General features: G+C 45.1%; 1 long non-coding RNA gene across 2 annotated transcripts; it reads left to right on the top strand.

The window, feature by feature from the left end:
* Positions 1 to 4418: 4418 nt before the first annotated feature.
* Positions 4419 to 20316, top strand: LOC146839479 (uncharacterized). Of its 2 annotated transcripts, XR_014981091.1 has the most exons (3): positions 4419 to 4580; positions 10813 to 11061; positions 17307 to 20316. It is a non-coding gene; the product is annotated as an uncharacterized LOC146839479 (long non-coding RNA). The 2 variants fall into 2 exon arrangements; XR_014981090.1 differs by lacking the exon at positions 10813 to 11061.

Raw genomic sequence — 20316 nt, 5'->3', positions numbered from 1 at the left:
GTTTGTCCTGCATATTGTTATTGATCGAAAAAGGGAAGATAGGCTGGCTAAGTAGAAGGCGTCCCTTTTAAGGACAGTTTCCCTTACCCAGCAGAGTTGGCATGCCTCATCATTGGGAATCCTCCTCGCACAATGAAGCCTAGTCATGATGTGGGCTACAACCCTCTCGCTGCGAGGGAAGAGCTCAGGGATGTTTTGTTTTCAGAGGGGTTCTCATTCAGACCCGATGTGAGCTGGCAGAGTGTTGTGAGCGGTACAGTGCTAATGAGGGTGAATTAAAGCTAGCCACAAGGTTTACCGCATACTTTTATTCTGGCTGCCTTATACTAGGGTTAAAAACAGCAAGGAGAACATACCAGGCAATGTATGAGTAAGTATACAACTCATAGTGGCTGGCTCACTATGAGTTGTATACATACTCATACATTTTTTGTTCCCCTACAGGTACCACCAGTGAATCCACCATCTTGCTACCCCTTGATCACTGGTCTAGTATCAAATACAGTTTACTGAAACACTTACCATTGTTGTTATTTCTTTTCACTATTACAGCAGTAGCTCACTCACTATCCTGAAGAAAGCCATGACACTTTCAAGGTCATAGGCTGAAACATGTTGATTTAAGTTGAGGACGACTTGATCAAAATGGTTCCTGTCATACCTCTTTTTCACCTTGCTGTTTTTAACCCTAGCACAAGGGGTTTTACTTGGTCTTTTGTTTTTTTGCCCTAAGTGCGCCTGGTATGCACCCAGAAGTGGGTCCCGGGCTCACTGTACCACTGGATTCAATTTAGCCTGGCTGATGAGTGGGTGAAACCCCGAAACTGGTCCCAGGATGCTTGTTTCCAGTCCAGTGAGGACCTAACTTGGCAGTTCAGGCTGGAATGTTCCCATGAGGCACAGGGACAAGACTGATTTGCATATGGCCAGATCTAAACTGGGGTAGCATGGTGAGCAAAAGAATGATGGATTTAACCCAGATCTCTTGACTGGGGATAGATGTTCTGATTTGTTCGCCATTCCGTCGATCAATTGTGTCAGTCACGGACGGTGCAGGTAAGAGCGGTAAGGCAGGTGGGCTGGCTTGGGGGTGGGGGGATTTTGAGAGACAACCAGGAGGGAAAATTAATTTTTCATTTAATATTCCCTTGTGGTCGTCTCTCGAAATTCTCCCAGCTGGCCCCACTGCTCCTACCTGCAGCGGCTGAATAGTGTGTCTTCTGTTGTCTCACCCTAAGTGCGCAGGGTATGCTCAGACGTGGGTCCCGGGCTCACTGTGCCACTGGATTCAAGCTAGCCTGGCTGATGAGGGGTGAAACCCCGAAACCGGTCCCAGGATGCTCGTTTCCGGTCCAGGGAGTACCTGGCTTGGCAGTTCGGGCTAGACTCTTACCATGAGGCACAGGGTCAAGACTGATTTGCATATGGCCAGTTCTAAACTGAGGTGGCATGGTGAGCAAAAGAATGATGAATTTAACCCAGATCTCTTGACTGGGGGTGAATGTTCTGATTAGTTCTGCATTCCAGCCATCAATTGTGTGTCTTATGCTTCAAAGGATTATGGTGGAGGATTTCAGAGATCTGGAAAACCTAAACTTTTTCCAAGATAATATTCTGGTTTTTGGAGCATCCATTCAGGAACACAACAACATCTTAAGGTCTATGTTAGGTAGGATAAGGGAGGGTGGTCTTACCCTAAGGAAGGAGAACTGCAAGTTCCTTGTAGAGGAAATTGAAAACCTTGGCCGTACGATTTCGGGGCAGGGCATTCAACCTAAAATTTACTTTTTGAAAGCTGTTAAGTCTGCACCCATTCGACATGATAAAGACCAGTTACGTTCATTTATGGGCTTGGTCGAATACTATACAATTTATTTTCCTAATTTTGCAAACAAGACTGAAGAATCTAGAATGTTATTGCGGAAGGGGTGTTCAGTGGTTTAGGGAAATGCTCAACAAAGTGCTTTTGATCGTGTAAGGTGAGACATTTGTGAGGCGGGAATTCTTGCACCTTTTGACACTCACCTTAAAAGATTTCTAAAGATGGATGCCAGTGCGCATGGTTTGGGGGCAGTATTATCCCAGGTGTGGACGGGTACCCAAAAAAACTGTGGCTTCTCCCTCATGCCCATTGAGGGAACGTGAAAGCAACTATTCAGTTATATAGTTCGAGGCCCTTCAGCTGCCTGCTCTGTCGAGCATTTTAGGACCTATTTTTGGGGTTTACATTGACTAGACTGGCTTCCAGACTTCAGGAGTATCGTTACAACGTTGCCCACATATCAGTATGGAAGAACGAGCAAGCTGCCTGCCTTTTTGTATGTCTTTGGAGTGTCCAGTGGGTCTGCCTGGGATCAGGAAGGGGCTGTGGCTTCATTGTGCGATGTGGAAGAATGTAGCCGTGGCTGGGTCTGTGCTGATGAATTGGGTTCGCAGGGACTTAAATGGGATGAAAACTGGGGGGGTCTCTCAAAGGGGTGTGGTCGATGTAATTAAGGGCGTGGCTTAAAAACATACAAGCTAAAAACCTATGCTTAGCATAGTGTGCCACCAGACAAAAATGATGCTGCTTCTGTCATTGCATTCACATATATAATACACCACGTAAGATTACACCTACAACAAACTAGGACTATTGGCTTTGTCATTGGTTGTTATTTGCCGAAGATAATTAAGCAACAACTATGGCTTTGTTGTATATAGTACTGAAAATACTTCCGTTCTGAAATGAGACTGTGAAAGAACTAAAATGAGGCTCTTTGAAGTTACATCAAAGGCAGTGAAGGGTGGCACTGCTGCAGAGTTAAGATATTTTTTTCACCTTGCGGGTAAGGTAAAAAATGGAGAGCCCGATAGGGAACCATCTCAGTACCTGCTTTTTAGAACTGCCGGTGAGCACCGCCAGGACCTGGCCCGCTTAATGCCTTGGGCGTTCCTGCATGGATCGGACGTAGTCTTAAAGAGTGTGGAACAAATGGTAGTGCATGGCGAGCGTAGGGGGAGCATGGTTGGTCCTTCTGTGAGACCATTTGTTAAGATTCTGGATGAACTAACAACGAGTGACACAAAAGTTCTAATGAGAAATGACAAGTTTGTTCCACCTGAGGGTTTGAGGTGCAAAAACATTATCGTGAGGGGCACTTAGGGCAAACTATGACAAAAAACGGGTGAGGGAGAATTTTTGGTGACCCTGTATAGATGATCAGATCATGGCATGTGTTGTGGATTGTGAAGTGTGTAAGAAGAGCGAAAAATGGCTTAAGACCGGTGTCCTTACAGCACAAGGACATATTGAGTACCCTGATGCACCTGGGAGTACGGAGTACGATACCCTGATTAATAATGAAGAGAAAACTAAGGCAGAAAAGTGATGTTACAAATGTATTTATATGATTTTGTTCAAAGTCCTATTTGGTGTCACACCCAGGCCTTTCAGACTCTTAAAACAACAACAACTGGTCGGTAATTATCTTGTGGAAAGGGGTCAACCCTACCTGAGGTGACAGCATGAAAAGCACAGCAGAGTCACAGTGGGCTCTGCTCAAGCCTGCAGGATGGGGGAGGGGCGCCAGAGGCTAGCGCTGAGCTGTCTCCTGCTGCCAAAGGTCTGGAAAGAGAGATAAGGAGGCGCAGCGGTGAAATGAAAGAAGAGTGACTTGAGCTGGCCTGAAAAACCCTGGCCTTGTCACCTGCAGAGCCCAACGTCTGCCACATGTCTTGTCATCAATGAAAAGTGCAGAGCCAGCAAACACAAACAAAACAATACACTTACGTGTTGGCACTGCCGTAATGAATCCTCCAGGCTCTTCTTTTAATTCCCGCATTAAAGCATGCCTTATGCCAAACTGAATTTGATCTGGTGAATAAAACTTCATGGTATTTTTCTCTATTTACGTTGCTGTATACCCTGCTGTGCATTTGAAAAACCCGATAAAAAATAAAATGAAAAAGAAATAAGCATTCCAGTTTAATTGCACCACTAACACATGTTCCCATATATTTAATGAAATACAAAGTCTCGCTTCCAGTTGACAACTTCCTGTAAATACTCTTTAGTCCTCCTCATCAGTGTTTTGAAGATGCTCATGTGAATTGAAGCTGTAAATACTTTTCTACAGCAGCAACCGAGAGTGAGACCCTGTAACTTGGACTGTGTGTGTCTTAAAAACATCCATATCTGTGGCATCTAAAATCAAAGGTCTTTTCTGCCACAAAATGTTTGTTCGTGTGAAATGTATTCTCTCCTGGAGCCTGGAAATGGAGGTTCTGTTAGTGGCCAGTAGAGGGCTCTCCTCGCCTGCTGAGAATAATCCTTGGGCACATTGTATGAAAGGGAGAAGAGTTTCCTGTTCCAGGTCAGCACCGGCAGAGACAGCACCAGCAGCAGATGCTGACAACACTTCCAGCCTCTTCGTCTGTGTCCAGCCTGCTGCAGAGAGCAAAGGACGCCCTGTCTTTCTGTGCAATTATCTTCATCTTCAGACCCTTACAGCCCTCCCAGACCCCAGATATGCACCTGCCCCACCCCAGCCATAGGAGAAGGAGAGAGCTTGGAAATGTCGGCACAGGTTTCTGCTCAGGTAGGAGATTGTCAGCACCTTCTGCTGTGTTTGTAGAAATAGACGGTATAATCCTGGAGAAATTCTCTATCAGGAGCCGGGCTCTTCTATGGGGGGGAGGGAGGGGGGAGAGAGGAGGGAGAAGAAGAGTGGGAGAGGACGGAGGCTTTTCTTCTGGCCCTGTGGGTGTTTGTGGTCATTATTTGTATTAAGATCTGTGCACGGTGCTTTGCATTTTACTGCACTATCAGAAATCTGTGCATGCTGCACTGCATTGTACTGCACTATCAGAAATCTGTGCATGCTGCACTGCATTTTACTGAACTATGAGGAATTTGTACACACAGCAGTGCATCTTACTGCACTATGAGGGATCTGTGTCACTGCACTGAAGAATCTGGACCACTGCACTGAACTTCCAGCACTGTGAGGAATCAGTGTACTGCACTGCATTTTACTGCACTATGAGAAATCTGTGTCCCTGCACTTCATCTTACTATATTGTGAGGAATCTGTACACGCTGCAGTGCATCTCACTACACTATGAGGAATCTGTACATGCTGCAGTGCACCTTACTGCACTATGAGGAATCTATGCACTACACTGCCATATACTGCACTGTGAAAAATCTGTGCATGCTGCACTGCATCTTACTGCACTGTGAGGAATCTGTGCACTACATCTTACTGCACTATGAGGAATCTGTGCACGCTGCACTGCATCTTAATGCACTGTGACAGATCTATGTACACTGCATTTACTGCACTATGAGGAATCTGTGTCACTACAATGCATCTTACTGTACTGAGGAATTTGTGCCACTGCACTGCATCTTACTGTACTGTGAAAATTCTGTTCACATTGCACTGCATCTTAGCGCTCTATGAGAAATCTGTGCACATTCTTTGCTCGGCTCTTGCTGTTAGTTTGTTGACTTGCCCACCTGTACCCCTGTGCCAGAAGCCTGTCCCCCAGGCAGTTTACTGTCAAGGCTTCCCTGCTGCCCGTGCCCCTTTGCCCCTGTTTTCATATCTCAGTCTAGGTAAAACCTCAGTCACTGCAATAGTTTCCAGCGGCATAGGTTGGCTTATAGCATTATCTGCTGCAGATTTTGTGTTTCTGCTGCAGGGAATGTGTGTATGTGTATTGACCTTGGGTCTCTCAGGTAGGACGCCTTCCAAGCAGTATGTGTCTGTGTTTTTGATTAATCTCTGCAGGTTTTATGTGTGTTCATGTGAACAGGGTAGCGTTGTCTTTGCAGGCTGTGTGTGTGTGTGTGTGTGTTATGAGACACGTCTACAGTGTGTCTTTTTAAAGGGTGTCTGTCTTAGCAGATGTTGGCGACTGTCAGTCACTCTTATTGGCCTTTCCTCTCTGTACAGAAATCTTTAGGATCACTGGATGTAAGAGGGACTGCTCTGTGCAGAATAGTCAGGTACTTCTCGGCACACTGTAGACGTCTGAGCAAAGTCACGTGTGAAGTTCTTCCCCATAGTTTGGTAAAATTAGGCAGGTTTGAGTGAGACTTCAGCACAACCTCCAAATGTGTGAGTGACAAAAGCACCCAAGGCTACTTGTATGATAATGCTGCAAAGGGTTACTGTACTCTCTCGTCAACTGTGTGTTGATGAGGATTGTACTATGATATAGGAGTCTATGTGAAGGATTCCATTCTGCTCTGCTTGTCACTTCAGCAGTAAGGGGAGAACAAGATGAACAAGCAGAAAATGCTAGAAGAGGCCAGAAAAAGAGAAATAAGAGTGACACAGAGAGGAAAACATGAAGGGTGGAGTAAAGTAGTTAATAGATATTGATCAAAATGTGAAAGAAATACGTTAGTAGGAGTGGGACTGAGATTTCTTAAAGAAGGGCAGGAAAAGAAATGTAATGAACATTATGTGGAAATTTCCAAAAGTTTAATTATGTTGTGAGCTAAAAATGTGATTTAAGTGTGAATTGAATGTGAGTCTTCAAGAGTTATAGGTGTAATGTGCTGTTTAGTGGCACCAATAATTGAACCAACTTTAGAGTTGTGGATCTGGGATTTATTCCCAATCAACAAACGGTGTAAATGAACCAAATGGAGGAATCAATGTATTTTCCTGCGTGTTACCAATTTTACCTTAGTGAGATAGCTAGGAGGTCCTAGGTTCCAACCGTCCTCCTGTATAAATAGGTTAATGTCAAATCACAAGGGGGAAGAGTAGAGGTAGGAGAGATAGGGACTCGTCCTCCACGAAGCTTGTCAAATAACCAAAAAGAGAGTCCCTTGTATTGCAGAAGGAAAGCGTACTCCTTGCTAGGACTGTAAAGAAAGAAAAAACGTTTTGTTTCAAATAACCCTCACCCCTTCCCCAGGTCTCCCCTCGGTGGCATGCGTCATCATGGTCCATCCCTGCCCTCTATGGATGGGGCATGCTGCTACCTACAAATTCACGGGAGCACTTAATAGAAAAATAAGGGTGTCCCTGTACACCTATACACCTATGTGGTCTTGTTATGAAGATGGAGTGGGTTTTGGAAGTGAACGTTAAAAATATCAAAATAGTGTGACAAAAACAAATTTTTTTTTCTACCCCTAAATGAGTTACAGAAATCTGGGGACAAGCGGGAAATGCTTGAGGCGTGACTACCTACTGTTTCCCAGGTTGGTCGACTAGTTTCAGGCCCTACCCCAAGGCTTTTCGTCAGGACCTCAAAGGAGAAATGATGCTCCCACTCCTGATGTTGCTATCAGCACAGTTAAAGTGATAAAAATAAGGAAAAAAATATATACAGCACCTAATTGGTTTGCTTAAAATCTCAAAAGTCTTGCAGAGGTACGAAGAGAAAGAAAAAGGTTAAAAAAATGGCTCGACCTTCTGGTCTACAATGGGTTAAAAATCATAGGTGATTCACTGTGGTGAAAATACACCAAAACAGTGCGTATAAAGTGGGAAAATGCTGTGATAATTGGACTAACAAGACATTACAAACATATAAACATTTAAAAAGCATAAATTGCAAGCACATTGTCATGTTACCGTGGTGATTGAGGTTAATTACATACATGATCAGAGACCTTCACTGGGCCTCATGAGACCTTCGAGGAGTTGAAGGGACGCCTGTAGTCAAACCCTGAAGGCACGTTAATAAATGAGAAATTCTCGGAAGTTAGAATACTGTCTAAAACGACATGACAAATCGCTTACGAGATGTTGGGCAGAGCACGTCTACTAACTTCGTCAAGGCTACTCCCTTTCGGCAAACCTGATTTGCTCACTCGAGGCTCTGATGTTACTGGAACAGCTTGTGAGTTCAGCATATAACGTTGGTTCATTGCCAAATGTAAGCTTCCACGTAGGTTAATACACATACTGCACAGATCTGTAATTTTGTATCCTACATACCAGTCCTAATAAGTTCTGTTGGAAATGGCGCTTTCTATGGTGCATTTCCTGGACTTTTTTTTGCTTTTCTCCCTTCCGGTTTTCCGCTGATCTATGTGCTAGACTTAGGATTTTGAGCCCTTTTGACACTGCCATTTAGTGCCAAAACGCTCTGCCCGTCATATACATACTGGCGATTAGTGTAGACATGATTGGCTGAATTGAGTTAGCTGTAAATCCTTTGTCTATAGGTGAGATATATATCTAGAACATGTAACTCAAAGGCTCCTCCATGGGCCTGCTGCACTGGTTGTGCCACCCACGGAGGTAGCTCTTTAAACGTGCCACACGTTTGCCATGACGGGGTCTGTGTGTGCAGGTTACTGTTACTTGGCTTGGGATTTAAAAGGCTACTTGGAAAGGTTCTGCAATTCTCTTGCTATATCGGAGTACTTCTTTAGTGACAGGGTGCGGTGTCGGGAAGAGGTAGGGCATGTGTGCGTTTGTGCTACATGCACTGGTAATGAATGGCACCAGGTGGTGTGTTCGGTCCAGTAGGGCATGTTTCCCGCATTGGATTGTTGTGAGGGTTCTGTGGAAAGGCGCAGAAGCTGGATTTCTTGCATGCAGAAGTGTGGCAGTATAGTGTTTGATATTGATGAATTCAAAATAGCTAACTCTCTCCGGTGGAGCGAGTAGATCCGACATTACAATGTTGGAAATACCTCTTTGAGAAAGTGGGCATTTCTGTGCTCGTGGCTCTATGTGCCTATCTGACGGTCTCCAATTCACAGCTGGGTTCTGGGGGGACAGTAACATTTGTGCATTCCTAATAATACAGCCATAATCTAGGGGCACAAAAGAAATTGCAGACCTCTGACTTTGAGGGGCCTTCTTGGGTTGGTTAAGAAGGGGTAGAATTGGCACTTGCATTCCAAGGGGCAGGGTTGTGACCCAACTAAAGATACTGATCAAGCCTCCCAGGGTAGGATGTCAGACAGGACACAATTTAGAGAGGGCCCTGTTGCAGGGATTCTGCCCAAGAACAGAGCTATGCGTAGGATTATGGGTTCTTAGTGAGTAGGGACTGAGTCATCCTACCACCTGAGTACCCATAAGTCCAGGACCGACTAGCTATAGTGTCTCACTTGCTCTCCTACTCACTCACAGAGAAACAAGTGATAAGACATCCCAGAATACAACATTCCCAGATCTCCTCTTCAGCTCATCTCTTTTCCTATAAAGCCATGGCTTAAGGTGGGGATTGATTTGGTGGGTCCATTCAATTTTCTTCCCTCCAACTTACGCTTTGCGTTTGTGTTAATGGATTTTCACAGCAAGTGGCCTGAAGTCAAGTTTTGTGCTTCTCCCACAGCAAGCAATGCTATTCTTTTCCTTAAATAGATCTTTATAAGAGAAGGGTTTCCAGAGGCTCTAGTTTCTGATAATGGTGTGCAGTTTGTCAATCAGGAAATGAGCAGGTTTTTGAATGAATCTGGCGTGAAACATCTAAGAAGTTCGGTTGGACATCCTCAAACCAACGGTCTGGTTTAAAGGATGAACAGGGTTGTGGTGGAATGCATTAAGTGGGCTAAACATAATTGTTTTGATGTTGAGGGTGCTGTCAGATCCATGTTGTGGTGTTACCGTACAACGCCACATTCTCTCACAATAGTTGTGAGGAAAATAAAAATTATGAGGCCTATGTGTCCCCATGTGCCCCCCCAACGCTTATGTGCACATGCATGTAACCTATGCATTTCCCCTCCATGGCCTTTCTATCATGATGCTTATGCTATAACGTGGCCTGCCATCATTCAGTCTCCCATGAGAGAAACGACAAATCTGTATCGAGGCCTACACGTTTTTCATCATGTTTTCCTGCACCACATAAAAACCCGTGTTTTGTGGCTCAGCCAGACCCGAGAAGAGGTTTCAGGCATCAGCTACAGCTGCGTATCCTTGGCCTTGCACACTTAGGCCTCAGCCAAAGGGGCCCTGTCAGAGGTGCCGAGACAGTATTGAGCACGGTTATCTGCTTACTCCTACAGAGCCGCATTCCTGCCTGGAGAAGGAGGGATCAACATAACCCATCAGCAAAGGAGAAAGCCTAGCCTTTCTGTCTCTGTTTGTGAGATTGCAAAGCTCACGTCAGTAAAAAGCCCATAGCCCCCATGTAAGGCCTCTGCAGTAAATGAAGTAAATGAAGAAATAGATGCCACATTGGTAATGGGCAACCTATGTCACAAATCAGTCCCTGCTCCAGACATCAGATATCAGATAAAACAAGATGTGCTGGTCGTCCTGACACCGAAGGACTCACTCACTGAAGGCCTCACTTCTAGACTTCCCGGTTGCATAGCAACCCTTCCCCACGTCAGTTACACGTCATGCTCGAGTTGAACACAAGTAAGGCAAAGTTCCAGTACAATTCCAGCAGATCACGCAACCCCCTCCAGGTATCCACCCACCTATGACAAATTACCCATTATCATCAAGTGGACGCCCACATGGACGCCCACCTTCACACCTACTTACACGCCCACATGCTCTTATCTCATTCTCTTTTGCTCTTTCTCGCTTACGTACATTATGGAGATGCATATATACTGTACTCTGTGAATAATGTTTTGAGAATACTTTGAGACCCTTCCAGATCCCTTGTGGTGATGGTAATATTCTCCCTATGACTCGAGTTATTGCAATAAAGCCCTTTTTGAACCTGATACCACAGACTCAGCCTCTTGCTTTATGCATGATCCTATTGATATTCTGAAATTCAGAGAGCGTAATATGTTATTTACGACATAATGGCGCCCGCATAGGGACAATTCTCTTTCCCCACACGCCGGAGATGAAGGTACAGTTTTGCCCCCTTCCACAGCTGTGACGGACTTCAAGTATGTACGTTGCGGGTTTTCCCGCCAACTCCCTCAGGCCAACGAAGGAGACGGACTGCGACCAGGCATCCATACGAGGCGGTGAGGAACGCAGATTGTCCTAACCCAGAGCCCAGCTGCGAGAGAGCTGTGTCCGAGGTTTCTGGAGATCCACCTAAGATACGCCATTCCCCGCGCAGCGTCAAGTTTCGGAGGCCTTCGACTTCAAGTTCAAGTTCAAGTTCCGCTTCCCGGTGAGTTTTCTCATGGGGGTTGCAATCAAGGCGGGTTCTCACTTGTGAGACCTGTATGTTCAAGTGCATGCAGCTAGAGTTATAGGAAATAGAGATCTCAAAGTATTCAAGGTGCACCGATATACCTGTATGAATGTTATTTTCCTAGTCAGGTTCAGTTAGGTTTGAATGTGTCAGGTTTTATGTAAGTTTGTTTTATTATAGTTTTTGTTTTTACAGCGCTATTGTGATTTTTGTTTTTTTGGCTACATTCCAACATGCCGTTATTTTCGAAACTACGTAAAATATGTACCAGAAAAGGTGTACTAGAGGAACCAGTTAACATTCCGCCTAGGGACACACCTGGACATTTCATGTACTGTAAGCATGGTTTAGATGCCGTGTTGTTTTTAGAACTATGGGTAGATTACACAAAGGATTTAGAGACAAAATATAGATGGCCTATCACGGGAACGTGGGATGCGGAAAGCATTATGAAAGTAGAGGAAGAAATATGGAAGAGAAAATCTAGACCTGCTCAGAAGGATGCCATTGAGTTGTGGCATAAGGAGTCACATAGAAGAACAGAAAAAGAGTTCCACAAAATAGAGAGAAGTAAGGATGAATCTTAGAAAGCCAAAGAAAAGAAATTACGGGAGGAAGGGGAACGAGTAAAAAGAGAGCAGACTGAAAGAGAAATGAATACTGTCGTTGCTGGTATTTACCCCGTCCTTTCAGAGGAACTAGCGAAAGTGACTCCAGTAGAAAGACCCATTAGAGTGCCTCCGCCAGTACCCCGAAAATTAAAAACAGCATCCGACAGGTTTATTGACACCTATCTAGAGGAACCCCCACCAGCCTACGTGGACGGATCTTTCCCTGCACCCCCAACGCCAGAACAGCTCCAGGAGCTCGATGACGGCGGGGAAGGGGGATCCGGGACAGCGTCAGGAGGGGTGTCGACAGTAACAGTAGACATCCCCAAATGTATATATGATCCAGACCCAGGAAAGGGCAGGATGCTTGTGTTTTCACTACGGCTTAGACGAGCAGTCACAGATCTGGAAAAACTACCAGATATGGATAAACATCTAAAGAAAATGTACACATTCATAAGAACAGGGGAAGGTCCTGAGAGCATAGCAGATGCTATACAAAATAGAAAAGTGGTTGTTAAGAATTACATCCTTCGCTTCCTAATTAATTGTCTGATCAGAGAAAAAGACGAAGGAAACGGGGATGTAGACCATCGTTATACTGGTTGGAGTGATCGCATAGATGCAGGTCAGCATGATAAATCAGGACAGACTGACAACATGTTGACCAAAATCCGAAAAGCAATAATAGCGTCACACGAAGCAGGACCGCACGATAAAGCTGCTTTATCATCTGATGATGAAACAGGGGACCAAGATAAAATACAATACGTGGGCCATGCCCGACGATTCGAGAAACCCAAAGGCCTGAATTACCGTAAACAGGGAACGGCTATAAAAAAGAGATTTTCCCTTGAAAATGTGTTCCAAATCACCGACAAAGCGGTGAATGAATGGTTAGGTAATGAACAGCCCTTAACCCCAACCGAACTTGAATTAGCACGATCAGCCACCCTGTGGGTATCCCAATACGATTTATATAATAATGATGTCGTAGCACAGACGTTTTTGAGCCTTCCACCGAATGAACAGCGCTTAGCTGGTGTTTACATGGTCCAACATTTAATAACGTTATATGAAAGTCAGTACTCTGGTCCTGGTATATTGTATAGGTTGCTGGACGACATAATACTAGACAGATGGATGAACTTGGGTACTGAACTGATTAATGTCATCTTGGATCAGCGACACAAATATATAGTATATGTAACTAGAACCCTGCTTCCCGTTCCACCCCAGGTTAAGGGGCAGGCATACGACAAACTGAACCCCCTACGAGAGGTACATCCTGTAAAGGATGCAAACAATGAACTACAACGGGTGTATGTCTACACCCCTCTGTCAAAATTAGAGATGCTGGAAATGAAAAAGATGTTGCCCTCCCATGACAAAGACCCGGGGGGTTTTCACAGGGAATTAAAAGACATTCTCCGCTTAGGGGAATATACATATGCGGACGTTCTAAAGTTACTAAAAGTACTATTGCCTGCTGGTATTTACGAGAAGCTTAAAGAAAAAGACTGGGAGGTGGGAGAGAGCAAGATTAGCTGGGATGTGTTGCAAACAGAAGAAAATGCAAGAGGCCCGGGGGTTGGTCTGGGTCCCCGAGCTAAAGAATTGCCTGAACTCCTTGTACAAGTTCTGCCAAGATTATTAATTACCAAGAAAGAAGATTGGGATGCTATTTCAGCTTGTAAACAGAAGCCAGACGAGGACACTAGCGATTTTTACTCTAGGTTTGAGAAATGTTTTACTATCAACAGTGGCCTTAAACCCGGTAGTGATTCATATCCCCATCTTTTTGTGAGCAAATTAGTAGAAAATTCCATACCTGAGGTAAAGTATAGAGTACTGAAGGTTGAGAGTACTTGGCAAGCAAACAGCCCTTCCCAAATGTTACAGATGTTACAGTATCACCAGAACAGAATTAGAGAGGAATATGACCAAGAAAAGAGACGCATGAAGGACACAAAGATGAAGATGCTGGTGGCCCAATCGACACCAGCAAACACGAATGCAAACACGAACAAGAATAGCACGAAACAAAATAGTGGGACTTGTAATTATTGCAAGAAGCCAGGCCACTTCGTAAATGAGTGTGCAGTGCTGAAAAACAATATAGCGATAGGTAAAACAAAGCCTCGTCAACATCCTCCCAAGGACAGTAACACACATCAGACATCAGACACGTTTCCACCGCCGCCACCGTCCGTCCATGCACCTGCACCAGCCCGAGCCACAACACAAATGTATGAGCACGCTCAAAACAACTATCCAGAGTACCAGGCATATTCATGAAGCTGCCCAGAGAGGGAATTCGACCTGCCCCTCATTCCAGTTCCTGTGAACCAAGCGGGTCCCTATGTACATGCACGGTTACTGGGACAAAATAAAAAGTTTTTGATTGACACTGGGGCTTGTAGAACTACCATTAGTCATTCCGAGGTGCCCGGGGCACCCCTCTCGGGCTCAAAGAGTGTATCCCTGGGATTTTCGGGTAAACCTATTGGTAATGAGGTTTCAGAACCAGTCTCCTTAGGAGTTGGTCCACTGATACATACTACAGACTTACTACTTACTAAATCATGTCCGGAAAACTTGCTCGGTATAAAAACATTAAAAGAACTAGGAGCAGTAATCTGTTGCTCTCCAGAAGGAGTGCGACTGTATTTACGTGATTTCAAGGGACATTTTGTAATGAAAGATATTGACATCAGGCTCCGAGACGTACCACAGCACCTATGGGCACAAGGCCCAACTGACGTAGGTTATATGAACATTACACCACACCAGGTCACCCTAAAGGAAGGTGTAGTGCTACCACGGATTAGACAATACAAAATACCACCCGAGGCTGAAGTAGGTTTACTAAAAATAATAGATGACCTAATTGCACAAGGGGTGGTGATTGAGACTGATTCGAACATATGTAATTCACCGGTCCTTCCTATTCTTTAAAGAACTGACCCCAATATACCACCTGTATATAGATTAGTTGTGGACCTGCGAGAGTTAAACAAATGTGTGGTACCACAGTACCCTGTGGTCCCGGACATCTCTTCGATATTGACTGCCATTGATGCGAATGCTACGTTCTTTACAGTGATAGATCTGAAGAACGCATTTTTCAGTATTCCAATACATCCGGACAGCCAATATCTTTTCGGTTTCAGTTTAAAAGGTCGCAGCTTCAGATTCACGAGAGCACCACAGGGCTTCACGGAAAGTCCTAGCATTTATAGTCAGGCACTGAAAAGACAACTAGACAGTATTCATATGCCTAGCTCTACAGCACTGATACAGTATGTCGATGACATTCTCATCACTGCACGATCGGACCATGATTGTGAAGATGCTTCCCTGATGGTTTTACATTTCCTGGCTGACAAGGGGCACAAAGTATCCCCTTCGAAGTTGCAATTCTGTGAACAGCAAGTGGCGTACCTTGGGCACTTGCTATCCAAGGAGGGTAGGAGACTGACACCTGAGCGTATACAATTAATTTCAGGCCTTTCCCAGCCCACGACCCAAAAGGAGGTACGTGCATTCATTGGCCTCACTTCATATTGCAGGCAGTGGATTCCCCAGTATGCTTACATAGCCAAGCCCCTAATACAGTTGACGACACAGGAGGCAGCCTCTACTAAAGTCCTCCCTTGGACACAAGAACACACGGTGGCATTTGAAGAATTAAAGAGAGCTTTATGTCAAGCACCAGTTTTAGCGATCCCTGATTACAACAAATCTTTTATGCTTTTTGTGACAGAGCGGGATGGAACAGCACTATCTGTCCTCACACAAGATCATGCAGGAAAACACAAGCCCTGTGCTTATTTTTCTAGTACATTGGACCCAGTAGCACAGGCTTTGCCTGCGTGCCTAAAATCTGTTGCAGCAACGGCCTTAGCCATAAGACAAAGTGACTCGATAGTGCTGGGCCACCCCCTGACAGTACAAGTACCGCATGCAGTGGAGGTTCTCTTGAACCGGACACAAACCCAACACCTGACTGTAGCTAGACTGACAGGTTATGAGCTGACGTTATTCCAACCACACATAGAGATCAGACGATGCAACATACTGAATCCCGCTACTCTATTGCCCTCCAGTACAGAAAGCCTTTCCCCACACGACTGTGTTGAAGTAACACATACCGTGACTAAGCCAAGACAAGACTTGACAGACGTTGCACTTCCAGACCCTGACCTAACACTATATGTTGACGGTTCATGCATGAGGACAGGGGCGGGAGAATTAGTGGCAGCATATGCAGTGACTACTGATACTGAAATAATAGAGACTAAAAGAATAGATATATTGTCAGCACAAGCAGCAGAGCTCATCGCCCTAACACAAGCATGCATAAGAGCTGAGCACCTGAAAGTAAACATTTACACCGACTCCCAATATGCATATGGGGTAGTTCATGATTTCGGGGTGCTCTGGCGAGAAAGAGGTTTCTTGACCTCTCATGGGGCCAAGATACAGCATGGCCCCCTTATTCAAGCCCTTCTGGAAGCGATACATTTACCAACAGCCATAGCTATCCTAAAATGCAAAGCACATACTAGAGCTACAGATACCATTTCCCAAGGCAATGATCTGGCAGACCGAACTGCTAAACAGACAGCTCAGACCCCACTAGACATGACAAAGTCACAGGTACCATCAGTGTCCAAAGCCATGACAGTTAGGGATCCTTCCAAGGATGTACAAGACATACAGACACATGCAACTCTAGAAGAACTAAAGAAATGGTCGGAACAAGGAGGGGTACCGACTGATCAGGGTTGGATGACTAAGGGCAAATCCACATGGTTTCTTCCTGATGCGATGGTACAAGTGATCATAAATACTGCACATAGTCCTGCACACTTAGGAGAGAAAGCAATGCTAGACAGCCTACAGAATATATGGTTCAACAAGCACCTGCGTGCAGCAGCGAAACAAAAGGTCAGGACATGTATGATCTGTTGCCAATTCAATCCAGGTAAAGGCATTCCGATGGAACAAGGTGGATTCCATCCACCTGACCACCCTTTTGAGGTCCTCCAAATGGATTATATCCAAATGAATAGATGTAGAGGTTACAAATATGTCCTGGTAGTAGTATGTTCATCATCAAGGTGGACCGAAGCCTATCCAGTCCCTGATCATACTGCTGTAACTACCGCCAGACAATTGGTACGAGAGTTTTTCCCACGTTATGGATTACCGCGTGTCGTATATTCCGACAACGGTCAGCCTTTCTCCTCTGAACTCATGAAACAAGTGTCCCTTCTGTTAGGGTATACCTGGAAGTTCCATTGTGTGCGACATCCTGAAGCAGCAGGCCTTGTAGAAAGACACAATCAGACCTTAAAAATAAAACTAGCAAAGATTTGCGCAGACAAAGGTGTAGATTGGATGGTAGCCCTACCGGTTGCCCTCTTTTACATGCGAATGGTAGCCCATTCTAGAACAGGTTTATCTCCCTATGAAGTGGTCTTTGGTAGACCACCGAATATGTGGGGCACTCCAATGCCTAAAAAGATCACTGATGTTGATAGCAACATGCTGACAGATTACCTGGCTTCCTTGATGTCTGCACTACTCTCTTGTCGTTCGCAGGTTGCCGCCGCTTTCCCTGACAACACCCAGGTCAAAGAATACTCGATCGCTCCTGGCGACTATGTGCTGATCCGGAACTTTGATAGATCAAGCCCTCTTGAGCCGAGGGGGAAGACGCCGAAATTGGTGTTGCTCACCACAAGGACCGCCGTTAAAGTCGAGGGACGGAAAGGATGGATACATCTTCATCATTGTAAACGTTACTTCGGGAATAACTGTACTTTCCAAAAGAACACTGACTGCTCGGACTTTGAGCCCCCTTTACTAGAGGAGACTCCGCAGCAGAAATATAAAGCTAAACTTAGATCTCATAAGTCAGAACCCGTTTGATCGATTAAGTCCACTAGGTGGTGAAGCGGTTGAACATGCATTCTGGCTTGCATAAGATCTCGAACAAAGCGAACGAGAGAAAGAGCAAGATGAAAAGCAAATACTGTAAAATACTACGTGGCAGATGTATAGTTACTTTGATTGTTCTATCTCTTCTGTGTATCACAATAACATGTACCAGCTTAATACTACATGCCATTTTTCCTTCTATTGCTTCACTCTTACACTCTTCGTCTAATGATACCACAAAACACACATTTAGTGATCTGCCATCCCATGAGTTATCGTATCGACTTGCTCTGCGCAACAATACCTTTATTCAGATGCTGCACCATTCACATCAGATTAGTAATGCTACAGACTGCTGGGTCTGTGGCCGACTTCCCCCGTATCAGAAGGTAAAGGGAGTGTTGCCTCTTTTCCCTTTTCCGTTCTCCCATAATGGTTCTTGCGGAGCATGGTTTGCCTTAATGACATCCATCAACGGTGATGCCAAAGAATGTCAAGAGGAGGATTGTAGGGGCGAGTGGGTATGGGGTAACTTGAATAAAGTCATGAACGAAGCATGTTTCCCAGATGAGGAGGGTCTTCCCCAAATGAAAGGTACAGATCTAGAAACTGAAGAGTATCTGCAGGGAAATGCGACCCTCGATTTCATAGTGTTGAACGTAAAGCCCCTACACATGTCAGGTCCATCTTCAATTACTGTTCTGCCAGTGAAAGGGAACTTGTGTGTCAGAAAAGAAGGCTCAGTACATTTGGGGCACAGTGAGTGTGATACTATAATAGTATTCAAAGACAAAGGAAAGTCCTATTTCAGAGCATCACGACACACCTACTTTATTTGTGGCCAGACAGCCTATGTGCAGCTGCCCTTAGACTGGGGTGGGACTTGCTACATATCATTTCTTCTACCACCCGTTTTCTTGGCCCCATCGAGCTATCATCAAGATCTTCGGCTCACACTTGTCAGACACAGACGAGGGCTCGATGCCTCTGGCATTGACCAAACTGAGACAGCTTGGGAGCAATATACAGATTTCAACAAAGGATTCTTTTTCTTCATAGGTCCCGTCCAGAATAGTAAACTTATCCGAAGGTTAACAAGGATTCTAGAAACAGTTGCTAATGTGACTGCATCGGCCCTGGGGAATCTGACCCAGGAACAGTATGCTATGAGACTGGTCGTTCTTCAGAATCGTCTTGTTCTTGACGTCATCCTGGCAGATAGGGGCGGGGCTTGTAGGGTCATCGGTTCTAGCTGTTGCGTTTTCATACCTAATAACGCACCATCTGTATACAAAGCAATAACGAGGCTCCACAAGATTGCCCAAAGCATACATCAAGACCCAGGCATGTGGACTTGGTCCGGTTGGCTCTGGGGATTAATATCGGCATGGGGATGGAAAGTGTTGACCGTCTGTGGGTTGATACTATTAATAATATTCAGTTGTTGCCTATGTCTGCAGTGTGGCCCGGCCATTTGCGGCCTGTGTGCTACTGCATGTGTTCCACATCCCCATTTACAGAGCATTGAAAATGGAAAAATAATGCTGCAAGAACAGATCGACTGTCTCATGAAAATAGATGTTACATAAGGGGTTCACTAGGGAACAAGGAGGGAATGGGGAAAATAAAAATTATGAGGCCTATGTGTCCCCATGTGCCCCCCCAACGCTTATGTGCACATGCATGTAACCTATGCATTTCCCCTCCATGGCCTTTCTATCATGATGCTTATGCTATAACGTGGCCTGCCATCATTCAGTCTCCCATGAGAGAAACGACAAATCTGTATCGAGGCCTACACGTTTTTCATCATGTTTTCCTGCACCACATAAAAACCCGTGTTTTGTGGCTCAGCCAGACCCGAGAAGAGGTTTCAGGCATCAGCTACAGCTGCGTATCCTTGGCCTTGCACACTTGGGCCTCAGCCAAAGGGGCCCTGTCAGAGGTGCCGAGACAGTATTGAGCACGGTTATCTGCTTACTCCCACAGAGCCGCATTCCTGCCTGGAGAAGGAGGGATCAACATAACCCATCAGCAAAGGAGAAAGCCTAGCCTTTCTGTCTCTGTTTGTGAGATTGCAAAGCTCACGTCAGTAAAAAGCCCATAGCCCCCATGTAAGGCCTCTGCAGTAAATGAAGTAAATGAAGAAATAGATGCCACATCGGCTCTTGGTGATGGGCAACCTATGTCACAAATCAGTCCCTGCTCCAGACATCAGATATCAGATAAAACAAGATGTGCTGGACATCCTGACACCGAAGGACTCACTCACTGAAGGCCTCACTTCTAGACTTCCCGGTTGCATAGCAACCCTTCCCCACGTCAGTTACACGTCATGCTCGAGTTGAACACAAGTAAGGCAAAGTTCCAGTACAATTCCAGCAGATCACGCAACCCCCTCCAGGTATCCACCCACCTCTGACAAATTACCCATTATCATCAAGTGGACGCCCACATGGACGCCCACCTTCACACCTACTTACACGCCCACATGCTCTTATCTCATTCTCTTTTGCTCTTTCTCGCTTACGTACATTATGGAGATGTATATATACTGTACTCTGTGAATAATGTTTTGAGAATACTTTGAGACCCTTCCAGATCCCTTGTGGTGATGGTAATATTCTCTCTATGACTCGAGTTATTGGAATAAAGCCCTTTTTGAACCTGA

The sequence above is a fragment of the Triturus cristatus genome, chromosome 4_1 (assembly GCF_964204655.1).
Source record: "Triturus cristatus chromosome 4_1, aTriCri1.1, whole genome shotgun sequence".
Classification (NCBI taxonomy): domain Eukaryota; kingdom Metazoa; phylum Chordata; class Amphibia; order Caudata; family Salamandridae; genus Triturus; species Triturus cristatus.
This window is presented reverse-complemented; position numbering and strand designations above follow the sequence as displayed.